Here is a 26084-nt window from a genome sequence, read left to right as displayed (position 1 = left end):
ACACAAGGATTCGTTAAGAACTAAAACTGCTCTATGAAAAAAACTTATTATTGAGCATATTAATATTTAACTTTAGCAATCATGGCAACAAATGATAAATAACATGCAGCTTAACCTCGGAGTTGGTCGATTTCTCCGTGCTTGTAGTAAAGGCCTTCACCAGGGAGATCTGGCTCTGTCGCTGGCTGAGTCCTGGCCTGGGTCTTGTTCAATTGTCCCCGTTCCATATCTCCAACGTTAGTTACCCAAAACTTAAACTATGCTCTCTGCTTCTGGTATCTGTGAAATTATTCTCTGTGGGGGAACTTAAGGGGCTGTCCACTCCACTTCTCTCTCCCTTCACATAGCTGCAGCCAGGGCACTGTGGCCCCGCTGGTACCCCTGGCCTCCCTGAATTGGGCCTGGGGGAACTTGGTCATTGACTCAACTTGGTCACTGAGCTGCTTTCCTGAGAGTTCATTCAGGATCTTTTAAGAATCTACAACGATCAGATCCAAAACAGAGGGGTTATATCAGCCATGCTCTCCATCATATGTAGCAAGAGTGATGAATGGAACAAAGCTGAGGAGAAGAGAGATTCCCCAAAGTGTTTTGAGTCCCTGGGTCAAATTGTCCCTCATCTGCAGCTGCACGCGTAAGCTTGGGTTTTGTAAAATACTCCGGTATCATTACAAAGATTTTCCTTTCCAAGTAACTAGTTCAAGTTGGTTTCTGTCATGTGTTTACAAAAGCAGCCTAATTAGTGCAACTTCCGACCTCCCTGCTTTCCGTAGCTCAGAATGTGTTTCTAAAGATCAGGCTTTCTATGCTGACTATACAGGCTTATATTTCAAATGGTATTTCAATTTCTGTCTAAAGTTTTTGCTGCATGGAAAAAGAACCCGTGATAAACACAGCTTTGCCAGGAATTTTCACCTTGACTGACCCTGAGTGTGGCAGTGGGGAAGGTTTTACAGGCCTTTTGGCTTTAGACAGGAAAAGGATGATTTGGATGTGGCCTGTGATGATGCTCCATTGCTTGACACAAATGTCCCTTTCAAGATACCTGTTGCTGTGTCCTTGGGTGGAGCTGTCTGTGTCGTGGAACTTTGCAAACTTGAGAGTATGCATTCAGCAAAGATTGGTCAGCATCTCTATGGCCCGGGCTCTGTGGAAGTGGAGGTAAAATCTGAAACAGACTGGGTTTACCCCCACGGAGCTGGCAGAGCAGCAGGAGAGGCAGGACAGGTAAACAAATCGCTAGAATGCTAGCTGGAAGGTGTCATTGTGGGGTGGGGCAAAGGGAGAAAGGAGGAAGTGATTGATTTGCTTGGTAGACTGAAGTGATTGATTAGCATGGTAGACTGAAGGAAGGTGTCATGGAACAGGCAATACAGGAGATTCACTTTAGAAAAAGGCCAGAGCTCACAGGGCAGAATAGATAGGCAGCCCCGCGTGCAAAGCCAGTTTGAATGCCACAGCTGAGTGTTTCTGGAGCACAGAAGGAGACAACAAAAGAGATTGGGGAATATGGGAGGGTTAAATCCTAGGGGGCCTTTGTACCCTATAGTGGAAGCTGGAGTTTATTCAGTGAATCTATCTATGATTCTCCATCTTTAGTGCATATAAAAATCTCCTGAAGATTTTATGGAAATTCAGAACTCCAGACCTCACCTCCAGAAATTCTGAACCAACAGGGCTAGGATGGCAGCCATAAAACCTAATTTTTAAAAGATCCTTAGAATGACTAATGTGTTGGTGGTTCATAGAGAAACACTTTGAGAGTCACTGGTATAGAAATGGGAAGTCATAAGAGGCTTTTTATCAGTCAGAGAACCATAATTAAGTTGTATTTTAAAATAACTTGAAGAAAAAGAGGATATAGGATGCAAAAGAAGTGTCAGAAAATGATGAAGGAAGTTATTGGAGGGGCCCAGGGAGGGCTGACAAGGCCATAGCAGAGGCAATAGAGAAGAGAGGACAGATGGAGACACGGAGAGATATGTGGAAATAGTACGATAGAAGAAAGTGACAGCTTAGCAGTCACATGTGTCAAACACAAGGCCCGCGGGCCAAATCCGTCCCGCCAGGCCTTGCAATGTGGCCCGCACCGCGCTGTCATCACTGCACTCCGCTGCGTTTCCATCACAATGACAGTTTAGGACTGTTCAGTAAACCATTCGGCCCGAGATTTAGGCTGGATTTTAGATTTTGGCCCCTTCTCTGATTGAGTTCGACACCCCTAGTTAGCTACAGGCAATTAAGAAGGGGGTATCTGGCTTACGTTAGGTGGATTATACTAATAACTAGAATCTGCAACAGAAGAGTGCAAACAGGTTTTAAGAAAAGATGGTGAGTCCAGTAATTTGCATTATAGAAAATAAATTGCTATTTTGATATTAGAGAATGAGAGCAAACTCAGTATAATGGTTAAGAGCACAGACTACTTGGGTTTGCATTCTAGCTCTACCACGCATCAGCTTTGTGACTTTGAAAAAATTATTTGACTTTTCTGTGTCTCAGTTTCTTCATCTGTAAAGTGAATTTAATAATGTTTCCTTCCTCATGAGGATTAGCTGAGTTAACGTTTATAAAACACTTAGAACAATGCCTGGCAGATAGTAAATACTCTGTAATGAGTACATAAACAATCAAATCTGATTAATAGTATAAATATAAATAGTCACACTGGAGAGCCTCTGTGGTGCTTCATGCCTATTATCACTAGCCTTGTTAAGATCACAAGTTTTGTAGCTGGAGATATCCTAATATATATAAAGAGCTAGGTGGCATCACTACCGAAGGAGCGATGGGTCACCATGAAGTGCATGGAGCACCACTCGGTCCCCCCCTTCCAGCCCCCAAACTGTTCACAATGAGGGGGGACTGGCAGCAGGGCAGGACTGGTGGTGGTGGGCTGCTTCGCAGGGTGGCCATGAGCTTAGCAGAGCAGTCACCCAGGTGGTAGCGAGTTTAGAGTTTGGCAAAAACAGTTACGGGGTTGGTGTGGGGGAGCCTCATGGAGCAGTTGAAGGGCCATGAGCATCCTCGAGCATCCCAGGGCAGGCGGGGGGGAGAAGGGGAGGAGAGCTTCACGTAGAGTCGCAGGGCAGCAGAGGCCATGCAATGGAGACCAGGCTAGGCCTAGGGACCCTAACCGCGCATAATTTCGTGTGCGCTGGGCCTCTAGTATTTTAAATAAAAGAGTGATATTTCTCTGGATATTGGTGGATTGTGTTTTCTTTGGGAAATGGAGGGTTTTGATACTCCTGGCCCGAGAATACCAGTCTCCCTCCTGAAAATGTATGGGAACTGTACTTCAGTGAACATCAATGACTTGCTCTTCTGAAGTGCTTTTGGATTCATGGTCTAGAGGAGGAGAATTGACAGACTGTACCCAGGCTTTACTCTTAGATCTGAGCCCCATCATCCATGATGGCCAATGAAATCCAGGTATGGTTTCCACATCTGGAAGAGGAAAAAAGAAGTTCCCTCAACCGGTTAGAAATTACCTCTATCAGTATAATGAGAGTTTAGTTGGATGTTCAAGAACTGATGGGTTAATTTGATTATTTCTGAATGCTAGTTTTTAAATCATAGTATTGTTTTATCTATACTGTAAAGAGATACACTGAGGAAAAAAAGAGGCTGAGAGTAAACTTCTGATCTAAGAGCTTGGTGTCCAAGAGCCTTTATTTAAGTTGTTGTGGGATATTCTGAGTGGTAGAAAACAGAATAAACTTACCATGTTATCTAAATTTTACTTTTTCTGATACATTTATGAAAAGTGATTTTCTCAGCAAAAATGTAATGAGGGCAGGTTTAGTTCACCACTCAAAAATCTTGTACTTTCAAGATGTAGAAATAACACCCATCATTCATTTTGAGTATGGAAACTTCAAGATTGTGGTTAAAAAAAAATTGGATGATGCTTCAAGTTTGCCTGCCATTTAGATGGCTTTGTGCTTGAAATATGGTTAAAAGAATGTGTCTCTGCAATCTCTCTGCAGAGTCTGTTCTATAACAGGAGAAGCAAATTCAAGTGCCATCGGGGCCCAGCAGCTAACACAGGAGGGAAATGGACCAGATGGGGTTTGCATGATTTTTCCAGAAACAATTATCTCTGGTCTCCACCCAACAAGGGCCTAAGTTGCCACTTAATCCAGTATTTTAATGTGAAGCTCGATGCCTATACATTTTGTGTAAAAATTACAGATATTATATTGTTGCTTTAGTTTCTTTGAAAAATGAAATTCATCTGTGATTTTGGTACATTTGTTGTAATGACCTAACAGGTTGCAACTGGTAGTCCACAGTGATAATTAAAACAAAAAGCATGACCTCTCTGCTGGTGCTGCATTCATCCTCTTTGCTTAGCAAAAGAGATCTTCATAGTTTAACTCAGAATTTCCGAAGTACATTTGAACAAAATCTGTTTCTTTATTAAAGGGGGTGTTTGAGGACATGCTATCAATACTTTTTTTTTTTTTAAGCTGGCATTGCATATTAGAATATACCCAGAAACGAAGATCCTCTGTGTGATCTCTCACTCCATGTTTCGGTGAATTTGTCCTTTCCATGATGACACTACTCTCTCTGTTAAACAATCTCTGTTAAACAAAGATACTACTCTCTCTGTTAAACAATCTCTGAGTTCGATTTTTAAAGACACTACTATTTTTAAACAGCACCATTTTTTTTTTTTCCTCAGTGGACAGAACAAGTGTACCTATACAGATTTCTTTCCTAAACTTTAAAAGACCAATGCCAGGGACCAGGGATAGAAGGGGTGGAGAGTGACTATTTAACAGATATAGGGTTTATTTTTGGAGTGATAAAAACATTCTGGAATTAGATAGTGTTGATGGTTGCACAACACTATAAATGTACTGGAAGCCACTGGATTACACACTTTGAATTGCTTAAAATGGTGAATCTTCTGTATGTGAATTTTGCCTCATGCTGTTTCACCATTAGAGGGCATGCAGTGTCAGATGGGATGCATTGTTTTGTTTTGTTTTGTTTTGTTTTGTTATGTTTTGTGAATAGAGGGCTCTTCATTATTAACTTTCCTAATATTCAAACTAAAATTTCCCTTGGCATTTAAATATTTCTTATTTATTTCTATAGGTGCTATGGACTAAATTTGACATCTCTCCTTCCCCCAAATTCATATATTGATGCCTTAATCCCTATACTGTAACTGTATTTAGAGACAGGTTTTAGGAGGTAATTAAGGTTAAATGAGGTGATGAGGGGGGAGTCCCAATCCAATAGGATTGGTGGATTTATAAGAAGAGGAACCTACCTCTCTCTCTCTCTCTCTCCTCTCTCTCTCCCTCTCTCTATACACACTAAGGAAGGACCAGGCCATGTGAGCACACAGTGAGAAGTGAGAAGGCAGCCATGGAAAGCTTTCACCAAGGAAGAGGGCTTTCACCAGAACCTGGACATGCTTCCAGCCTCCAGGTCTGTGGAAAATAAATTTCTATTGTTTAAGCCACCCAGTTTGTGGCATTTTGTTATGGCAGCCTGAGCTGATTAAGACAACAGGTTAGTAAGAATAAACTGCCTTTCTCTTTCTAACAACTCCTAGCTGAGTGTCCACAGAGAAAGCCACAAGAGAGCTCTATATTTCAAGGCAATGGAGTGCATCAAAAGTTGGCAGGGAGTGGCAATGTATCCCCATGGTGCTTTTTAGCATTAGCTTTTATGCATTGTTGAACAGAACTTACGGTTTAGGGTGTACCACATGTATTCACAATCTGTTCTAAAAGGCAGTTATGATCACAGTAGCACACAATGTGACCTGGGAGTAAATCTGGGAAATAATGGATTTAAAAGTGGACTTTAAACATTATTCTTAAAGTGTTTTGTATCCACGTAGTCTCTGTGAAATTTCCATGCAATTAGGTCACCTGCGTTAACATCATTTGAGATTTTCGCAAGGAGTTAGGAGGTCTGATGACAAAATAGCCACTGTTTGGCAAGGCCAGTGGTAGACTATGCCATGTTGACACTGCTTCCAGGTCTCTTCCTTATATTTTCAGGTTTTCCAGTACCAGTCGTGGTGGCAACATGGCACCACATGGCCTGTGCCACTGGCTGCTGCTTGTAACATAGACAACACTGATTCCCTCACAAGGAGAGGCTCAGCTCCCAGTGTTACATGCTGTCCTCTGCTTACCAGGGTCAAGTCTAATCCCCTGGTGATTTTGGCAGTCAGAGAGCTACAACCCTGCTGTGTATTTGCGATGTTAAAGAGTAGGGATTATAGCAAAGCCATGTTTATATGGCCAGTCTTCCATATAGGTGAGCCCAAACAGAAGAAGATTGCCAAGAGTTTACCATGGCTACATTCTTCCGTAATATAAATTGTGCTATTAGTACATGTTAAACTCTCTTTTGCAGATTTAGATGTTGCTAAGAAGTTTCACTATTCACATTGCCTTTACTTCTCTAGATCTTAGAGCTGCTTGGCTTATCTCGGGTGTGAAGGAGGGAACACTTTAACGAGAGAACTCCAGTGGTCCTTCATACCCTGAAACTGAAGGGTGCTCTCTATCTCTTCAGAATGAGGCAAATGCCCACACTAACCTCTTTCAAAACTGTTTCCCTTGGATGTATAAAAAGAATTAACTCTTAAAGCTTTGTATAAAATGCCACTTTATTAGCTTCTTTTTTGAATAGTCATGATAGTGGAATGAAATTAATTTCTTGCCCAAACAAGACTTTTTAAAGCATAAGATTTATATATACTGTGACATATTCTGAAAGAGCTCCTATTTAGTAATATCATCCTATCTAATAAAGAGGGAAACTTTATTAGATAGGATGCTAACTGACCATCACACCCTCACAAAGATGGTGGTGCCCATAGCCAATAAGGAGGGCATATGCTAATGGACTGCCACAACCTCAAAGATGGTGGTGCCCACAGCCACAAGATGGAGGCACCCAGTCCCCTCAGACCTGCCAGGGTGGAAGGCACACCTGCCTACGGAGTCCCCCAGTCCTCTCAGCCCTCCAGCCACCCAGGATTGGCCCAAGGCGCAGGCAAGCCTCGGATGGTGGCTGTCCAGCAGCCCAGGGCCATCTGAGGCACAGGTAACCAGAGCCAGTTGAGGCTTGTGTTGCCAGCGGAGGCAGCAGCAGAGGTGTGATGGGGATGTCACCTTCCCCTGATTGCTGGGTCGCCTCCCGCCCCTGAGGGCTTCCGGACTCTGAGAGGGAGCAGATTGGGCTGAGGGACCCCCTCTCCAGTGCATGAATTTTCATGCACTGGGCCTCTAGTATAATTAAATAAAATGGATAACCTTTTAACATTTTTATTTTTAAATTAACATTTAACGGATATTATCTTTCTGTAGTTCTAATATAAAAAGAATGAAAGAATTCACCTTAAACATTCTCATAGTTTCCCCCCCCCAGTAACCCATTTCTAGTCTCTCAGCCAACCATGTGGACTCCTTTCTGTATTTCCTTCCAAAGCAGTGTTTCTCAACCATTTTTTTCATCATTACTTCACTAAAGAGCCTTTGAAAACATTTTTTTTTTCTTGATTATTCTTCCCCCCTTACATTTTAATACACAGATATACTGTATATCTGTTTTTGCACTGTATGTATAACTATGGTGTTTACTGGAAAGATTAAAGATTCACCCCCTCAAGAATAAATTTTTACCTTTTTGGGGATAATATCATGCCATTGAGATGCATGTCCTAGAAGTGTTATATGCATATACAAATAAGTACAATTGCATTTTGCTTCCCTGCTTTTACACAAATGGTAGCATACTATGCACACTGCTCTTATATTTGCTTTTGAAACAATAATATTTTATGGTAATATTTCCATAGCATTATATTAAATGTATATCCATCAGTGTAGTCTGCAGAAGACAGTGGCGTCCTTTGTGGAAACTGAGAGCTCAAATGGAGGGTCTCTTACTCCCCACATGCACATGCACTGGTGCCTTGAAACTTTAAGCCTTGAATTCAGTGTATGGTGATTTCATCTTGGACCCCATCCAGGAAAGTTTATTCCTGGAAGTCCTAGAAGGATTTTGTTACAACATCGTTTTTCACTTACAACATGATTATGCAACTTGCGTGTAATGGAAGGGTAAGACTCCAGGGTAATTGCCTGCCTTGTAAATTATCCCAAACACCTGAAATCAATTTTGTTGAGCCTATAAAGCCAAATTGATGAGAAGTAAGAATGCTAATAAAAAATGTACAACGTGACCCCATGCCTTGATGCTGAATGAGTTTCGGTTTATGTTCACTGACCCCGGAAATATTACCAGGCACTGCTAATGGGAGGATGACCCGATTTAAAAAGACTGGGCAGATATAGCTTGCTCGTGGGATGGCAGATATTTTTGGACTTCTCAGTGAGATTCCTGGAACCATTCTGTTTTCATCATGACCGGGCTTGACCTCCTCTTTCAGTCCTTGAAAAAATAAATACCAACAGGTAGGGTGGGGTAAGAGAGGGGTGAGCCAGCAGGGGCACGGCAGTGCCTGGCTCCGGATCCACAGCACGTCTCCAAGCACATTAGCATTGTCCAGTTAAGACCTGTCCTCCTAGCTTTATCCCAGGGCCTCTAGGAGCTTTAGTTTCCCAATGTACACCAAACAGGAGGAGGAGATTTTGTGGGACACAGCTGCCAAGCACACTCTCATCTCTGACTTAAATATTGTCCTTTTTCCTTGGCAAAAATTTGTTTTTTGAGAGTAATTTATCTTGTCTAAATTTATCATTTTCTTTCTATGGATGTATCTTTTGTTGCAACATTTCAGTTGTACCAGTTATTTTCTTTGGCTAGCCAGAGCTAGTGTTTGCCTCGTCCAGTGGAGTCTCTTTCTGAGTGTCTAGCAGCAAAAGACACAAATCTTTGCTCAGAATGACTCCTTCTTAGATAAAGGCTCTTCAGTGGGTGAGAGATAAGGGAGTCAGCATGCTGTCAGCTGTAATTTGAAGTATTAGGAATGACTTCTTTAACCATAATTTTCAGCCCCTGGAATCCACATTCCAAAAGTCAGCTCATGGTAGATAGATGTTATCAGAGGCATGTGGGTAGCAGCATCTACCTCAGAGCTTCAGAGTAGGAGGTAGAAAAGCTTAGTCATATTTTTCTGATTTAGCCATTAATTTGTTTGAGACTGGTCCTTTGGTTGGTCATCTGTATGTGGCCTTTCCCTTTGCTACAGCTTCCTCAAGGGCAAATGGGAATAAATATGGCTTTTCTGAGCATCACTGTGACATAAAAATGTTCCATGTGCTCTTGTTGGTGTTGGATGCTCTAGAAATATACATCTTAAGTGTAAGTGTAAGGTTATTTGGGACAATTTGCAGTAATGGTGGGGGAACCTTGTCTATAAGTGACCAGACCGAGTTTTTGCTTTTTGTTGTTGTTGTTGTTGTTTTTTTTTTTTTTTTTTTTTTTTAACTGTATTTGATCTTGGCTAAGTTAGTCTCTTTGAGATCCATTTTCTTCATATAAATAGTGAATAATTCAGACCTTATGATTTCCAAAGCCTCTACTGGCTCTCAAAGTCTTATGAATCTTTGCTAAAGCTTTTATGTAGAGTCCCTTCATGAGAGTTACCTTACTCCTCCAAGACAAAAGATGGACACAAATGCTTCCAGGACTTATGAGACTACCTGGACATCTGGACTTGGTGGGAGAGACCTGGGCTGTGGAAAGCCAAAATTACATAAGTAGAGAAAGGTAAAAAGAAATAAAATAAAAAGGGACCTTAGAGCGTATGTATGTGGGGATAGAGTGCAAAACCAAGGACTGTGGTTCTTGAACATTAAGTTGCACCGGAATCACCTGGAGGGCTTGTTCAAAAACAGATTGCAGAGTCTCTGGTTCAGTGGGTGTGGTGTAATGCCAGAAATTTTGTTTTTACTAAGTTCCCAGGGATGCTGCTGCTCTGGGGATCCTCTGGGAGAGCCATTGCTCTAAGTCATTTTCTCACTTTTAGGTGCTTTAGCCTGAAAGGGAGTGTTATGGTAATAAGTGGATTCAAATAGTAATGGATCAAATGAGTCATTTTTTCATCTTCTTTTTGTTGACTCCAGACTTGGTATTAGAAGGAACTGCCACTTGGGAAAGGGCATCTGTCACTTCCCATTGCCTTTCTGTGCAGCTACTCATTCCGCAGCTACTCATTCCTCTCTGCCATTCAGAAGCCAATGAAAAAATGAAAAACAGTACATGCATTCATTTATTTTTCCATTCAAAAATATTTTACTGAGTTTTTACTGTGTTCCACTTTCTATAAGCTGGGGATCTAGTGATGAACAAAAATCTGTCTACACATGGGGTTGATATTCCAGAGTGTGGAAAAGAGAACTCAATTCAAGGAATTCTTTTTGTCCCAAGGAAGACAGTTTTTAATTGCTCACCTACTGTTTATCCAGCACCCTAACACACAACTGAGGTTGGTAGGAATGCCATAACATCCACAGAGCAGGGTTAAGTTTGAGTGGTATGGTAAGACCAAAACATATGAAGCTACCAGAATGCTCCATTATTCTCTAAGTGCTAAGTTATGGGAAGCTAATTTTAAAGGGCAGTAGTTCAGAGCGGGAAACCACCATGCAAGCTGAAGAACTATTTGGTTTTTGGGTTCTGCTCTCTTGCCTGTAATGAACACCACTTAACAGTTTCTTTTTCTTTTTTAAAAAAAATATATTTTATTGATTTTTCACAGAGAGGAAGAGAGAGAGATAGAGAGTTAGAAACATCCATGAGAGTCATCGACCAGCTGCCTCTTGCACACCCCCTACTGGGGATGTGCCCGCAACCAAGGTACATGCCCTTGCCTGGAATCGAATTCGGGACGTTTCAGTCCGCAGGCCGATGCTCTATCCACTGAGCCAAACCAGTCCCGGCTGTAAAGAACACCACTTAATGCTTAGAGTGAAGACACGGCACCACACAGCTTTGTACTCTATAGTCTCAGAGTCTGGCCTCATTCCTGCCCAGATGAGCTTCCAGGTGCAGGGACCTTTATGTCTCACAATGTGGGGGTGACAAACACTTGGTCATTTTCATCTAAAGACTCCCACGTTTATTCTTGGCACTCTCAACCCTGCTTTTCAGGGAAATGTGCTCTGCTGGGGCATGCAGCACATGCGCTTTGACTTCTATGGAAATTGCCTGGGTCGCTGTGTTTTGTCATCATGCAGCAGTATTTCAGTAGCATGTTTCTATAAACACGCATTGGAGGTAAAATTATAAAGAGACTGTATTGAGATATACAGAAATAAAAGCAACTTAAAATTAACAAATACCAAAGTTGATATCAAACTTACAAAAACTAATGTAATACACAGCCATTAACAACGTGGAAAGTATGAACAAAATCAGTCAACCAACCAATCCATACACCATATCATCTCTTTTGATGATAGGAAGACAAAGTTAAGTTTGCTTATTTACTTATTTATTTATTTATTTTATTGATTTTAGAGAAGAAGGAAGGAGAGATAGAAATATCAATGATAAGAGAGAATCATTGATTGGCTGCCTCCTGTGTGCCCCTTACTGGGGTCTGAACCCACAACTCAGGCATGTGCCCTTGGCTGGAATCAAACCTGGGACCCTTCAGTCCACAGGCTGATACTCTATCCATTGAGCAAAACTAGCTAGAGCAAGTTAAGTTTAAATGTTCTTTCATGAACTCTAAATTTGAATCCATTTCAAATTTGGCATTTGTATATTAGAAAGTGGGTGAACTGAATGCTTCAACAATCAGCATGGTGATTACTTGGGTACCAATAGCACTATCAGGGCGTAGAGCTAAGGGTGGCCTGGGATCCTTCTAGTGAAGGCAGTATGAAGAGCACGGTCCTGGAACTGAGGTTGGTGACAGCCTCAACCTTTCTTCTTAATTGGCCACCATAGTGCTTCAGGCACAGTCTTTTATACAGGAATCAAAGTCCAAGGCAGCTGTCCAAGAAAGAATTCATGTCTTAGGGGCCTTACTATAGGGATGTGAGTTGTGTAGTTGGTTTATTATGTATTGAAAAGCATTGGGTTGCAAAACAAGACACTTGGGGCTAATGGTCCCTCTGACACCGTGTGACTCTCTAAGCATCGGTATCCTTTTCTATAAAGAGTTAGTATAAAAACAATCTGTGTTCATGTTTTATATCCCCTTGAAAACAGGGACAATACAAGCTAAAATAAATAGCCCTCTGTGGGGATCATCTGTTTGGGCAGACAGCATCCTAAGTGGAAACAATCCCAGATTCTCTGCCTCTTTTCACAGCAACGGGTGGACTAAGATACAAGCAGGAGAGGGAGAGACAAGACAGAGCGAGGCCTCTCCAGCTGGTGCTTAGTGAATGCAACAAAGCTGGTTCCCACATAGTTTGTTCCTGCTCAGGTCCTTGCCAATAACTCAGAGCAAAACAGGACTTCTGTCTTTTTGTAAACTTTTCACAGCTGCAAATAGTTTTCTTTCACCTTTCTTTCCCCCTCCAAGCTGTCTTCGATGTTCATTTTAACCTGATTTCACCTGCACATAAGCACCACTGGGGAGTAGTAGCCCCTGGGATGTGTCCTTGTTCCACAGCCCCTAGGGGTGGCCTTGCACGCGGGGTCAGGCTGGCCCGTGTCTGAGGCATTTTGCTTCTGAAATATTCATGAAATCAGCCTCCCCTAGGAATGTCCTCAATTCCCCCTGAAGGCTCTTAGATGTTGCAGTTTGCATTTAGCTATTTACATTAGCAAAGACTGTTGTACAAACAGGCACTGGCGGCCTGTCAGTCAGGGCCCTGCTGGCTTCACTTCAGAGAAGGACTCAGAAGTGTGAGTTAAATGAGCCCAGCTGGCAGTTAACCTCTAGGTCTGGAAAAAGCCTGACTCACGGAGTGATTTGGGAGGTGGGATGGCAGACCCATTTAGTTAGGCAACCTGAAGCTCCTCTCACCATGCTAGGAAAAAAAAAAAAGAGTGGTGATTAATGCTAACGAATACACAGTTTCTGTGTGCGGGCAACTGTGCTGCTAAACCTCAGAGCAACTTGTCATGCAGATGCAGTTTATTCCTATTTTACATACATGGAAACTGAGGCTCCGAGAATATATCTTGACCAGCATTTCAGAACTCTTGAGTGGCACAGGGGCGAATGCATGCCATCTGAATCCAGGTGCTGAGCTTTTAACCCCTATGAAAATGTACTCAATAGAGGTGTTCCGCTTTTTGGAACAATTTAATAATATTAAATAAATAAAAACACTAATTAACTCATTCAGCAATTCCACTTATTAATGTCTACCTTAGAGAAATGCACTCACTCATTCACCGTGAGTTGGTTGTACCATGGTTTGCATTAGTGAAAAAATGCAGCCACCTAAAAACCCAACAGTTCTCATGCTCTGGAATAAAAACACATAGCTATTAAAAAAGAATGAGCATATGATGGAGACTTTATGATCTATTATGGAGTAATAGAGCAAGTCTCAGAATAAGCAAGTGTTATGATACCATTTGTGTGAAAAAACAAAGCAGTGCTGCCTGTTTTCCCTGCATATCTGTGTGAGTGGGAAAAAGTCTGGAAGGGTACTTGTGGGGTAATAACAGTGTTATTTCTGGGAGAGAGTAAAAGGAAGGTAACAGAGATGGTCTACAGAGGAGTTCTGGCCTAATGTGTAAAGAATTCCTTTTTCATTGTCTATTATTTTTATTTTCCTGTTTCACTTAAAGAATTAAGAATATTAAGAGTATTTTTAATGTTGTATTTTAGCTCAGGAAAAACCCCCAACAGGAATTTAGAATCACAGGATGGTGGGGCTAGAAGGGACCCTAGAGATTTGCTAGGTGAACTGCAAAACACCTCAAACACAGTCCAGCCTGACCCTGCATGCAGTGAAGAAAGTGAAGCTCAGGGGCATTAATGTAGCATGTGTATGGTCCCCCCAGAGAACCCTCATCACAGCGAGCGTAGGATAAAAGCCTTCTGACCATAGGGCGTGCTCGCACCCCTCACTTTGAGCTCATCCACCGGTATGCCATTGGCAGGTGACCCTGCAAGGTGCTGCCTGACACAGCCAAGGGGACATAGGTCCCCTGCTGGGTGAACTTGGTGTCTGCGCCCTAATATCCCTGAGCAATGAGAGCTAGTGAGACCCTCCCCCCACACATGCAAATGAAACAGTCTTTGACCAGATTTTTCACAGACTTTATGACAATTCTCCCACATGCATATTCATCCTGAAGGGGAGTGTTTCTATATTTGAAACTAATTTTTTTGTTTGTTTGTTTTGGGTGGCTGTGTGGCTTGGAATTTTGTTTTTAATTCTTCTTTGAGAATAAAGAGAAGGAGAAATCCTGCATTGCTTTCAGCTTAGGCAGCCTCCCCAGAGGTGTGAGATATAAACACAGTCTGTGTCCTGTATGGCTTTCCCAGGGGCACTGAAAATGTGATGATATTTAATTGGCTGCTCCATGTCTTCGGTGCCTTGGTAAAACAGCAGACACAGCCATGAAATGAGAAAGAGCGTCTGTGGCTGACTCCTGGAGAACAGAGCGATCGGGAGAAAAGAGCAGCTTCCACATGCAGTTTAGGCCTCAGGGAGATGCTCAAAGAGGAGACACAGATGAGGTTATGTTCAATTAAAACAACAACAAAGAATAGTATTTAGGAAGTCTGTATTGGGAGGAGCCACTCTTCCCCCCAGAAGATGCAGTCAAGGCCCGGATATCTTGGCATATTTGAAAAAGAAACAAAACACCTTATTTTCAAAGGAAGAAATGGTAATAATAGCAGCCAACATGCTGAATGCTTATTTCTGTTAAAGATCTTTCTTTCTCTTTTAAATTAGGAAACTTTATTTTTCAGGACAGCTTTAGACTTACAGAAAGTTTGAGTGGGAAGTACAGAGATTTCCCATATTCCTGTATTATTTCCTTCTTGCATTCTAGTGGTACATTTCTTGCAAGTGATGAGCCACATTGAATCATTATTATTAAATGAAGCCCATAGTTTACATTAGGGTTCAATCTCTGTGTTGTATATTCTATGGTTTTGACATTATAATGATAATTAGCACCATTTTAGTATCATAATGAATAGTTTCACTACCCTAAAGATCCCTTGTGCTCCACCTACTCATCTCTGCCTCTCTCCATGCAAACCTCTGTCAACCAGTGATCTCTTGCTGTCTCTACAGTTTTGCCTTTTTCAGAGTATCATATCATTAGAATCATACTGTAGACTTTTTTTTAATTTTTTTAATTAGTCTTTTTGAAGTAAATTCACTCTTTTCAGTTCTATGATTTTAACAAATGTGTGCAGTAGTATAACTACCACCACAATCAATAAAATGCGTCCAGCACCCTAAGAAGTGCCCTCATGTTGTATTAGGCTCTTTATATGTGCTTTCAAACCTCACTACAGACCTCTGAGGAAGGCACTCCTATGTCTGCTAAGCACAGAGAGGTTTAGTGGCTTGCTCAGGGGCACACAAGGATTAAAGCAGCGGAACCAATAGTTGAATTTTAGTGATCTGTGTTTCTTAAGGCCTGATTGTAATGTCTTAATGTCCCACTTGTACATTCCAAAACAATGGCACTGTATTGCATCAAAGAAAATAGCACTATAAAAAAAGAGTCTCCTGATTCATTGGACATTAAATATAACCACCCAAGTGGAAATGGCTTCCTCAAGGTCCCCAAGTGAATGGTAGGGAACCAGAAGGACTCTCAACCTTTAAACAAGACCTTGAGAGCACACTTTGCTCATAACAGACACTTCACAAATGTCTCTTCTTTTGGACCGAAGTGTATTCGGATTCGAGAGGGAAGTGATAATAAGCAGGGTGACTATAAGTCTGAGATGCCAATTTCTAGGCTTTGCCAATATTCTCACGACTCTCCCGGTCAGAATGCTGTGCAGAAAGCCTGCCATTGGTAGAGGCTATAGGGCAGCAGCATAATGTTTTGATAAGGCGTCCCTTGGGGCTTTGGCTTGGCAGCAAGAGAAACAGATTACATGAAGAGTGGAACAATGAACCACCACTTCCCCCTATCCCTCCCACTTTCCACCAACCACATGGAGAAAGTCTTCCTGTGGGCAGCCCATTCCCAGGTGATCTCTAGACCTGTTTCCTGGCTGAAAACTCCTTAGCACATCCCCTGGCTTCCCAAGGAAGAAACCCTTAGGAAAGGAATCAGGCCCTTGGTGAAGTTTTTATCACAAAGAGTCCAGGGAGGGAGGCTCAAAAGTTGGCTCTAAAGCCTCTGACAATGACAATATTTACGCAAGGAGATAATGATGGCTTGTTGTAGGACCTGTTAGTGCAGCTTTTCTTTTGTGTTTGGGTTTTTGGTTTTGGTTTAAATTGAACTTTTCCTAAACCAGATCTGAAGTAATCAAGGAGGTTTCCTTTTTAAGTGATAAGTATTGGCATGAAAATTAATTTATTAAGCAACAGTATTCGTCAGCTAGCTATTCTCAGAGAAGTAATTCTGAGCTGGAAATGGGAAGGAGTGTTTTGAACAAATTCTCCAGCTCTGCACTGGTTTGTGGACTGGATGAGAAAGAGGCCAGCAAGGCACTTAAAATAACCAGGAGATCGGATTAGGTAGGACAGTGCCGGTTCAGAGAGAAGAACATTCTACTCGGGACACTGGAGTATCTGCAGAAAGCTTCACGGAGTTTTATCACATCAGAAAGGATAAGCAAGATTTAAGTAAATGGCTGAAACATTGCCATTAGAATGTTCACAATAAATGATTGTTAAATTTAAAAAGAAGGAAAATACATATTTCATGGGTGTGATAGCATGGGCAGAGACACGGTCGGGGCCCTTACCAGGTGGAACTGAGCCCAGTCAGCCTGACTGAGACAGGAAAGTGGAGTGTTGCCATGATGGAGAGAGCAGCACTAGACTGTATTGGCTTAGAAGGGAAATGACATTTACTGACACCCTACATGTGTCAGACACTACAATAAGGATCACTTATCCCACTTGAGTCTCAACAATCTCCAGATATAAGATCTTGCCATTTCTATTTCACACAGGTGACTGACTAAGCTTCCTGAAGTAAGGAAATTTGCTCAAGATCACACACCCTCTTCTCACATCCTATTCTTTTACTGTGTCAAATGCTTTCTTAAGGGACAGATTTGGGGCTTATGTGATAAAAGCCTAACATCCCCTATCTTCAGTTCTTGAGGAATAGAAGTGTAGTGCTTTAGGAAATCGTTCATAGTGTTACAAATTCCGGACAGGGTAGTAAAGGATGAAAATGGAAGTAAGGGCCCCGACCAAAAAGGCTGAATTCAATAGAGGCAACAATGATGGGAAACACAAGTATAAAAGTTACTTGAAACAAACCAAAGCAACAAGGCTTAAGAATAGGTTAGACATAAGGGTTGAAGGAGGGGGAGAACAGTTTTGGAGGCTGACAGAGTAGAAAAGAACAAAAAAGTGATACTGCCTTGGAAAGAAAAGACAGACTTGGTAAATAGAATCGTGTGGGTGAGAGAAAGAAGATGGCAAGTTCAGCTTGGGACATGTTGTTTTGGAAATGATAGTTGGAGACATAAATGGAAATATGCTACAGGCATCTGAAAATCTGAGTCTAGCCAAAGATCAGGCTAAAATATAAAATTGGAAGCCTTCTGTACTGAATGAAGCCATAAGTCCATCAGTGGCGGAAGTGAGCCTTGGATCAGCCCACAATAGGAGACAAAGACAGAGAACCTAGGAAAGCTATTACATAGGGAGTAGTTGGAGAAGTGAAAGGAGAACAGAGATGATAGATAAATAGATGCATAGATGATGGATAGAGAATTTGTCATGAAGAAGAGACAGTAGATAGTCTATAGGAAAAATGACTTGCTCCCAACATTGTCAAATGACACAAAGATAGTGTATTAGTTAAGAAACTGGGTGAGCTTCTGTAACAGAAAAATAAAAATGATAGTGTTGAATGGTTCAGGCCTGGTATGGTGACTCTACAATCATCATCAGAGTCACTGACTCTTTTCATCTTTTTGCTCTGCGTCCTTAACACTGGATACAGTGGACCGAATGTTTGTGTCCCCCAAATTTATATTATTGAAATCCCAACTCTCCCAATGTGATGGTATTAGGAGGTGAGGAAAAAAGGCAGGCCCTTATCCAAATTTGTGTACCCAGGGGTTAACACAGGGACTGGTACAGAGAAAGAGATCCATAAGTATTCATTGAGTGAGAAAAAGGCATAACTCTGAAAGACTCAAAAGCTATTATATATCAAAGCAAGTGAGAACACTTGGATTTCCTGCCCATTTACTGTTGTTTTGTAGGTTTAGGCCATTCTGCTACATAATGAAGAACTTGTTAATATGCTAACAAATGACAAAGAAAATGAATTACTTTGACAAGGAACATTAGAGTGCAGCATTTATCTTACAACCTGAAACATTGTTGGGTGTCATGATTCTGTGTCTCAGAGTTAGTCAGATTGTTTTTGGCAATCCCCATTTCATGGGAGGGAAAATTGCCTATTGTAAAGGAAGCATCCACAATCCACTATTTAGCAGAGCTGTAAGAGATTATTTGCTTATTACCATGGCAACCACCAGCTCAACACTGCACATTAGTATACTTGTCTAGACAGCACCAAAGTCATCAGCACTTCCTCTCCTGTGTGCCTGATTTTAATCAGGCAGATGTGGATCCAAGGTCCTACCGGGAGAGGAATTATTTCTCTTTCCCAGTGAGCAAATGAAAGGCACCTTGCGAGCATCTATACTGCTAGCCTTGAAATATGCCCTAATTTGAGAGCTCTAGCATTAGTCTGTGTTTTCCTTTTTTAAATAAAATATTACTAGAAATAAAGAACTAGAAATACATCCATATGGCTTGCCAACTGTGTCTAAAATTAATTTCTGTGACAGAAAGCTCACTTTTAAATTTATGACAAACTGAGAATCAAAAATGTCTTTTAATTGTTTTCTTTTCTCCTTGACATCAGTATCTGGACACAGATACCCAAAGCCATAAACCAGATCATTATTGACTTAGAATATTCATAGTGTTCCCATGGAGGGAGGAATTTGGGCAGGACCAAACTTTCCAGTGACAGTCCCCTGAGCTTTGCTAAATCTCAGGGTCAGGGCATTCCTCAGGCAGAGCCCTTGCTGAGAAGCGCTGGGTCTTACAACTCTGGCAATGTCGGAATATCCATCAGCAAGTATCCCCCGGCAATGTTTTGGAATGGAGGACCTAAAAGGCACATGTATATTTCCCCTCAAAAATTGATGCAACCAGTGGTTTTGACTAGTTTATGAACATAAAAGCGTGTGAACAGAAACTCTGAACTATATTTGTGCCTAGTTAATTATGTGATCGGTGAATGTGTATGCCATTTGTTCTAAACGACTGGGGTCAGGCAGGGACATTTGGCCCAGGCCTCCCATTCACACAAGGCAGCAAATTTAGAAATTTGACCTTGTGTCCAAACAAGCATTCACAAAGAGTTGGAGACATGCTGACAGGATTGGAACCAGACTGCATTCATCTTTAAACTTGGGTCCATGACTGGACCATACTTCCTAGCAGGGCACTAAGAGAGTATAATTTGTAAATTCCATCATTATTGCATGGAGAGCAAAATGATATCACATGATTTGTATGTGTAAAAAGCATTGGTTTGTTAAATGTAAATATTTAACACGGATTACAAAATATGTTTGTGGTGTCTTCACTTTTAAAAATACACCAGCAGTCTCATGAAACAGAAGAGGCCATATTTCTCTCATTGCTGAGAGGCCTTTGGGGTCAGGCACCTTGGTCCTGTAAGTCTTTTTTTTTTTTTTAATTATTATTATGAATCCTCACCTTGAGGATATTTTTTCCTCCATTGATTTTTAGAGAGAGTGGAAAAGAGGGGATGAGACAAAGAGAGAAATATCGATGTGAGAGAGACACATTGATTGGTTGCCTCCTATATCGGCCCCCACAGCAGCCAGGAATTGAGCCTGAAACCAAGGTACATGCCCTTGACTGGAATCAAACCAGAGACTCTTCAGTCTATGGGTCGATGCTCTATTCAATGAGCCAAACTGGCTAAGGATCTCCTAAACCATTTGCTTGACTTTATGACATTTGGTGGATGCTTAATAAAACATTTGTTTAATTAATACATGAATGAATGAACTGTGAATATGAATAAACACATGTGGCTTTCTAATCAACTTCTCTTAGATTATTTCCAGATAGCTGTTACATATGCCTTAGGTACAGCTAGCTAATGAAAGAAATGACAGACCCAGGAAACAAGCCTGGGCAACTTTGGTATCATTGCATTGAACTGGACAGCCAGGGAGTCACAGGAAAGAACACTAATGTACATCACTGACTGTGAAAAATCAGGAGAAAGGTGAATGTGTTTGAATAAAGTTTTATTCTTCTTAATTTAATGCACCTCAAATTGACTATGGTCTAACAAATCTTAACTGTTTAACCAATACACAACAGCAAAAAACAAAAAAACAAAACAAAACAAAAAACCCTCTATATTAGTGTTCTATGGCTGCTGTAATAATTACCACAGATTCAGTGGCTTAAAACAATGCAAATTTATTCTCTTACAACTCTGGAGGTCAGAAGTCCAAAATCAGTTCCGCTGGGTTAAAGTCAAGAGTTGGTCCCTTCTGGAGGCTCTGAGGGATAATCCCTGTGTTTGTTTTTGCCTTTTCTATCTTTGCAAGTTTTTTTTTTTTTTTTTTTTTTTTTTTTTAACACAGTTATAAGGCAACAACATTCACAGGTTTCAAGGAATAGGATGTGGATATCTTTTGGAGCTACTATGCAGCTTCTACAACTTTTTATCTCTTAAGTGGGATATCAGGCACCTCATTTTGTCTGGGATTCATTTTCCTTATCTGTGCAATCAGAAGATTGTATTGAAGTAGTTCCATATCTTTACAATATTTTTATGGTGAAAAATTGCATTGAACTGTACAGCCAGGCAGTCATAGGAAAGAACACAAAAGTACATCACTGATTGTACTTCCCTTCTCATTTTTCCCTCCCCAACCACAACACACATACACACACACACACACACACACACACACCAGAGTCTGGTTAAGAATACAGATTCTGTGGCCAGTCTGCCTGGCATAGTACCTGCCCTCCTCTTACTACGTATATGACTGAAGGCAAGTTATCTTACCTTTCTGTGCCTCAGTTTTACCATCTGCAGAATGAGGACAATAACAGTACTTCCCTCTTAGAATGGGTGTGTGGCTTAAAGTAGTTAAAACATGCAGTTCTTTAATAACTGCTAGTTGTAATTACTCTTATTTAATCACTCATACTTCCATATAGCTTATGTAAATTCAAGTAGCAAAAAAAGTGACAATGGAGTAAATAAGGAGATTATTTACTACTGCAGTCCACTCGGTTAGTGCCTGAATGGGAGGATGGGAGAGGAAAATGTGACTCACCATCCTTCTGCCATTCTCAGCTCCTGTTATTGTGCTCCTGTCCTCCCCAGTATAAGCATCTTGCATCCCTCAGTGTGACTGTACAGTTTTTATATCCGTGATGTTTGGACAATTGTCCTTGCAATGCAAACTAATTTGCAATTGAAAATAATGCTCTCCACCAAGGAAGGGAAAGCAGCTCCAGTGATGGTGGAGGCTGTATTCTTTCAGTTAGGAGATATTTGATGTCCTTTCTTCTCAAGGAGTTTTCAAGGTTAACTCTGGCTGTTTCCAACTTGACTTCTAAGCTCATCCCTGCTTAACCTCATCTCTGAAAAAAAAAAAAAAATGCACCTTCTTAGTGCATCTGTAGAGTCTTGGATTCCCTACAGTAATTCTTGACTGGGAAAGGCTGTAATGTCTCTGCCAGCCAAACTTCTAGGGCCTCGATTTCAATCAAATTTGGAGCACAGACACATTTTCCTACTAAAGGGAAAATATGAAGATATTTCAATAACAGGAGAGGATTATGAGTTCAGTTAAGCAGAAACTAGCATTAATGCTATTACTTATGGGAATCATGTAAAGATGAAATGAGATGATATAGAGATATAGAAATGATCTGTACTCAACAGTGATGTTTAAGAGTAACATGATTACACCAGTTTTCCATCCAAATGCCCCTGGGTGTTTCAGTGCTAAATCACAGAGTGCTAACCAGGGAGGTTTCCATTCCAATCCTGTCAGCTTCAAAAATGCATGAAATATTAGCAATTAGCAAAAGTTGAAATGTGAACTCCAACCTAATATTTTCTTGCCCCTACTCTGATTATTACCCAGAGTAATAGTTTCTACTCATTCTGGATCACTAAGCCCTATGAAACTCTACATATATCCCCACGATCACATTAAAAAAAAAATCTTCATACAATTCAGGAGTGAAACCAGAGTATGTAGGGAATCCTAGGGTTACGAACCAGAATTGAAGGCCTTTTTTCATCAAGTCCCCTTTCTAGCCTCATTTCTAGATGTTATCTCTTCCATTACAACCGTATCATAAATTATCAGAGCACCATTTGTTCCTGGCCTCAGATCCCGTTGTTTGCCTCTTATTCCAGCTGGTGCTACAGAGACCACCTTCCTACAGGTGTAACTTAACGACCCTGCACTTCAGCTGTGTCTCTAGCTTTCTTCTCTAGGACTTTGTTGGAAGGAACATAAGATGATGTTGAGTTCTTTCTTGACATTAGCATAAATGCAAACCTGAAAGTACACAGTTGTTAAAAATCCATAGGGTAGCCCTTGATGGGTGGAGGACAGACTGATGGATAAACACTCCCATTTTTCAGTCTGTAGGTTGACAACTCTAGGATGTATTTCATATTGTTTTTTGGAGGGTCCCAGTAAGATTGCCCAAAATAGAGTCCCATTTGATAATGTACCCATGTGTATTGGCTTTTCCCCTGTCCTTGCTTCACTCTTCCCAAACTTTTACACCTACTGCTTGATATCATGTCCTCAAATACTAGTAAATGACATAAGGGGAAGGGGGGAGAGACAAAAGTAGGTTAATAATCTACACTAATAAAAGGGTAATATGCAAATTGGTCAGGACACCCTCACAGTAATGAGTGAACAGCAGGCTGCATGGGGCGACAAGGCTGGCAGGGGGGTTATTGAGGGATGACCAAATGACTGAACAGCAGGCTGCATGGGGTAACCATGCTGGCAGGGAGTTATTGAGGGACCACCAAATGACTGAACTGCAGGCTGTGTGGGGCAACCAGGCTGGTAGGGGGGTTAGTGAGGGACAACCAAACGACTGAACAGCAGGTTGCATGGGGTGACCAGGCAAGCAGAGGAGGCAGTTGGGGGCAACCAGGCCAGCAAGGGGGGCCATGAGGGGTGACCAGGCTGGCAGAGAGAGCAGTGAGGGGACCATGCCAGTGGGAGGGGGGGCAATTGAGGGCAACTAGGCAGGCAGGGGGCCAGTTAGGGGCAACCAGACCAGCACAGGGGGACAGTTGGAGACAACCAGGCCAACAGGGGTGCAGTAAGGTGCAACCAGGCTGGTGGGGAGGCACTTAGGGGTGATCAGACCAGCAGGCAGAGGCAGGTAGGGGTGATAAGGCTGGCAGGGGAGCAGTTAGGGGCAATCAGGCAGGCTGACAGATGAGCAGTTAGGAGCCAGTGGTCACAGATTGTGAGAAGGATGTCCAACTCCTGGTTTAGGCCTGATCCCCAAGATTGGGCCTAAACCAGTAGTCAGACATCCCCAAGGGATCCCAGAGAGGATTGGGTACAGGCTGGGCTAAGGGCCCTCCCCTCCCCCTTGTACATGAATTTTGTGCACTGGGCTTCTAGTGATGATGAATAAATAAATAATACAATAATGAATAAATAAATAAATAAATAATACAAGAATAAGCTCTGTGTTTTGCATACTTACAACTGTAAACTTAAATTTGCCTACTCCTCCTTGTACATTCAAGCTCAATCACAGAGAAACTACACAAAACAACTTCTAGCTTCACTTTCTTCTTTTGTACTGTAAGCCTAAAAATGCCCTTTTTCTTTTCTATTTGGCAAATCTCTTTATCTTTAAATCCCTTGCTCAATTATAATATACATTTGTGGTCACAAACTGGATTGGGTCTGAAGACATATTTTATTTGGTACACAGGTTTTACTATAAACATCTCTACTATATATTCTTACTTATATGTGCATCTCCTTAGATTATGTTCTGTGGAGTTAAATAGAAGTATTGTGCCCTACTCATCTTTGTATTTTTGTATAATGGCAGTTTGTAAACATTGGATAAAAGTTTGTTGACCTTGAATGGATGAATTAAGAATACCTAACCTACCAACTCTACAGGGTTGCATAAGGTTCAGATAGAATCATGTATGAGAAACAACTTTGAAGCATGCCATGCAAGCCATTCAGCAGTTCATAAGATGCTCGTACTAGGAAAATATTGTTCTAATCCCACTGGACTAAGTACATAGTAGTTATACAAATATTTATTTAGAATTAATAAAATGAATTTATCTTCTACCTATAAAAAAAGAACTTTTATAAAATAATGTCATATGCTTGGCTGGTATGGTTTTTTTCCTTTACAATATATAGACTATCACCTTAGCAATGATAGTCACCGTAACAGCAAGGCCATAAACACTTACAATTTAATCTTGCTTTTTTAGTTATACAGGAGAATTTTTGTAAGAACACACTGTAACTTGGCCAGAACATCTGTACTCTTAAGAAAACAATTCAGAAAGCCAAAATATTGGTTTTATAAATGATTTCAAAGAGTTATAATTCTGAGGCTTGATGTCCTTGGATGTCATGGGGAAATAGGTGCCAAGTGGGAAAAACTCACATTTCTAGTCATGCACATCACCTCCTCTGGTCTGGCCATTGCCCTCAATGCCTTAGAAGTAGAATGTCTCTCAACCCCAGATAGTAGGAGCTAACTGCACCACAGTATAGACTCCCTCTTATTTAATTTTTTTAAATTAATTTATCATGCAATAAAACTGTTAGATATTAGGCTAATACATTGATAATTATCACTTGTTATGTTAGAGATAACATAATTTATGTAAATAAAGATGAAGGCTAGATTTGTTTTCTTCATTTTACTAAAGGTTATATCATAATTTCATGCAGATTTAGTCAATAGAGTATAATCCAGCATATCATGAAATCTCATCCTTAAATACTTCAAAAGATATTGCTAAAACAATGGACATTTTTCTCCATTGACACATTTACATTATCTCACCTATCAAATTGACAGTAGCTCCTTAATTATCTCAGTTTATATTTTAAAAAATTCCAATTATCTCTAATATGTCCTTTAGGACCTGTAGAGGCCTGGTGCATAAAATTCATGCTCGGGTGGGGGGGAGGGAGTAATCCCTCAGCCCAGCCTGCATCCTCCGATCTGCGACTCTACGAGGGATGTCCAACTGCCCGTTTAAGCCCAATCCCATTGGACAGTCAGACTGCTAGTTCTCAACTGCTCACCTGCCTGCCTTCCTGATTGCCCCTAACCATTTCTGCCTGCCAGCCTGATCACTCCCTAACCACTCTCATGCCAGCCTGATTGATGTCTAACTGCTTTCCTGCCAGCCTGTTTGCCCCCAACTTCCCTCCTCTGCCTGCCTCGTCACCCCTAACTGCTTTCCCCTGCAAGGTTGATCGCCCCCAACTGCCCTCCCTTGCAGGCCTGGTTCCCCTCTCCCTCCCCCCAGCTTCCCTCCCCCGCTGGTCATCTTGTGTCCACATGGGGGCAGGATCTTTGTCCACATGGGGGCAGCCATTTTGTGTGTTGGAGTGATGGTCAATCTGCATATTACTCTCTTATTAGATAGAATAGAGGCCAGGTGCATGGGTGGGGGCCAACTGGTTTGCCCTGAAGGGTGTCCCAGATCAGGGTGAGTGTTCCCTTGGTGTGTGGGGCGGCCTGGGTGAGGGGCCTGTGGTGGTTTGTAGGCCAGCCATGCCTCCCGGCAACCCAAGTGGAAGACCTGATATCTGGAATTTATTTACCTTCTACAATTGAAACTTTGTAGCCTGGAGCTGAACCAAGCTTCCTGCTGGCTCCTGTTGGAATTTATGTATCTTCTGTAATTGAAACTTT

Source organism: Pipistrellus kuhlii, unplaced genomic scaffold, assembly GCF_014108245.1.
Source record: "Pipistrellus kuhlii isolate mPipKuh1 unplaced genomic scaffold, mPipKuh1.p scaffold_m20_p_4, whole genome shotgun sequence".
Lineage (NCBI taxonomy): Eukaryota > Metazoa > Chordata > Mammalia > Chiroptera > Vespertilionidae > Pipistrellus > Pipistrellus kuhlii.
Note: the sequence above shows the minus strand (reverse complement) of the source record.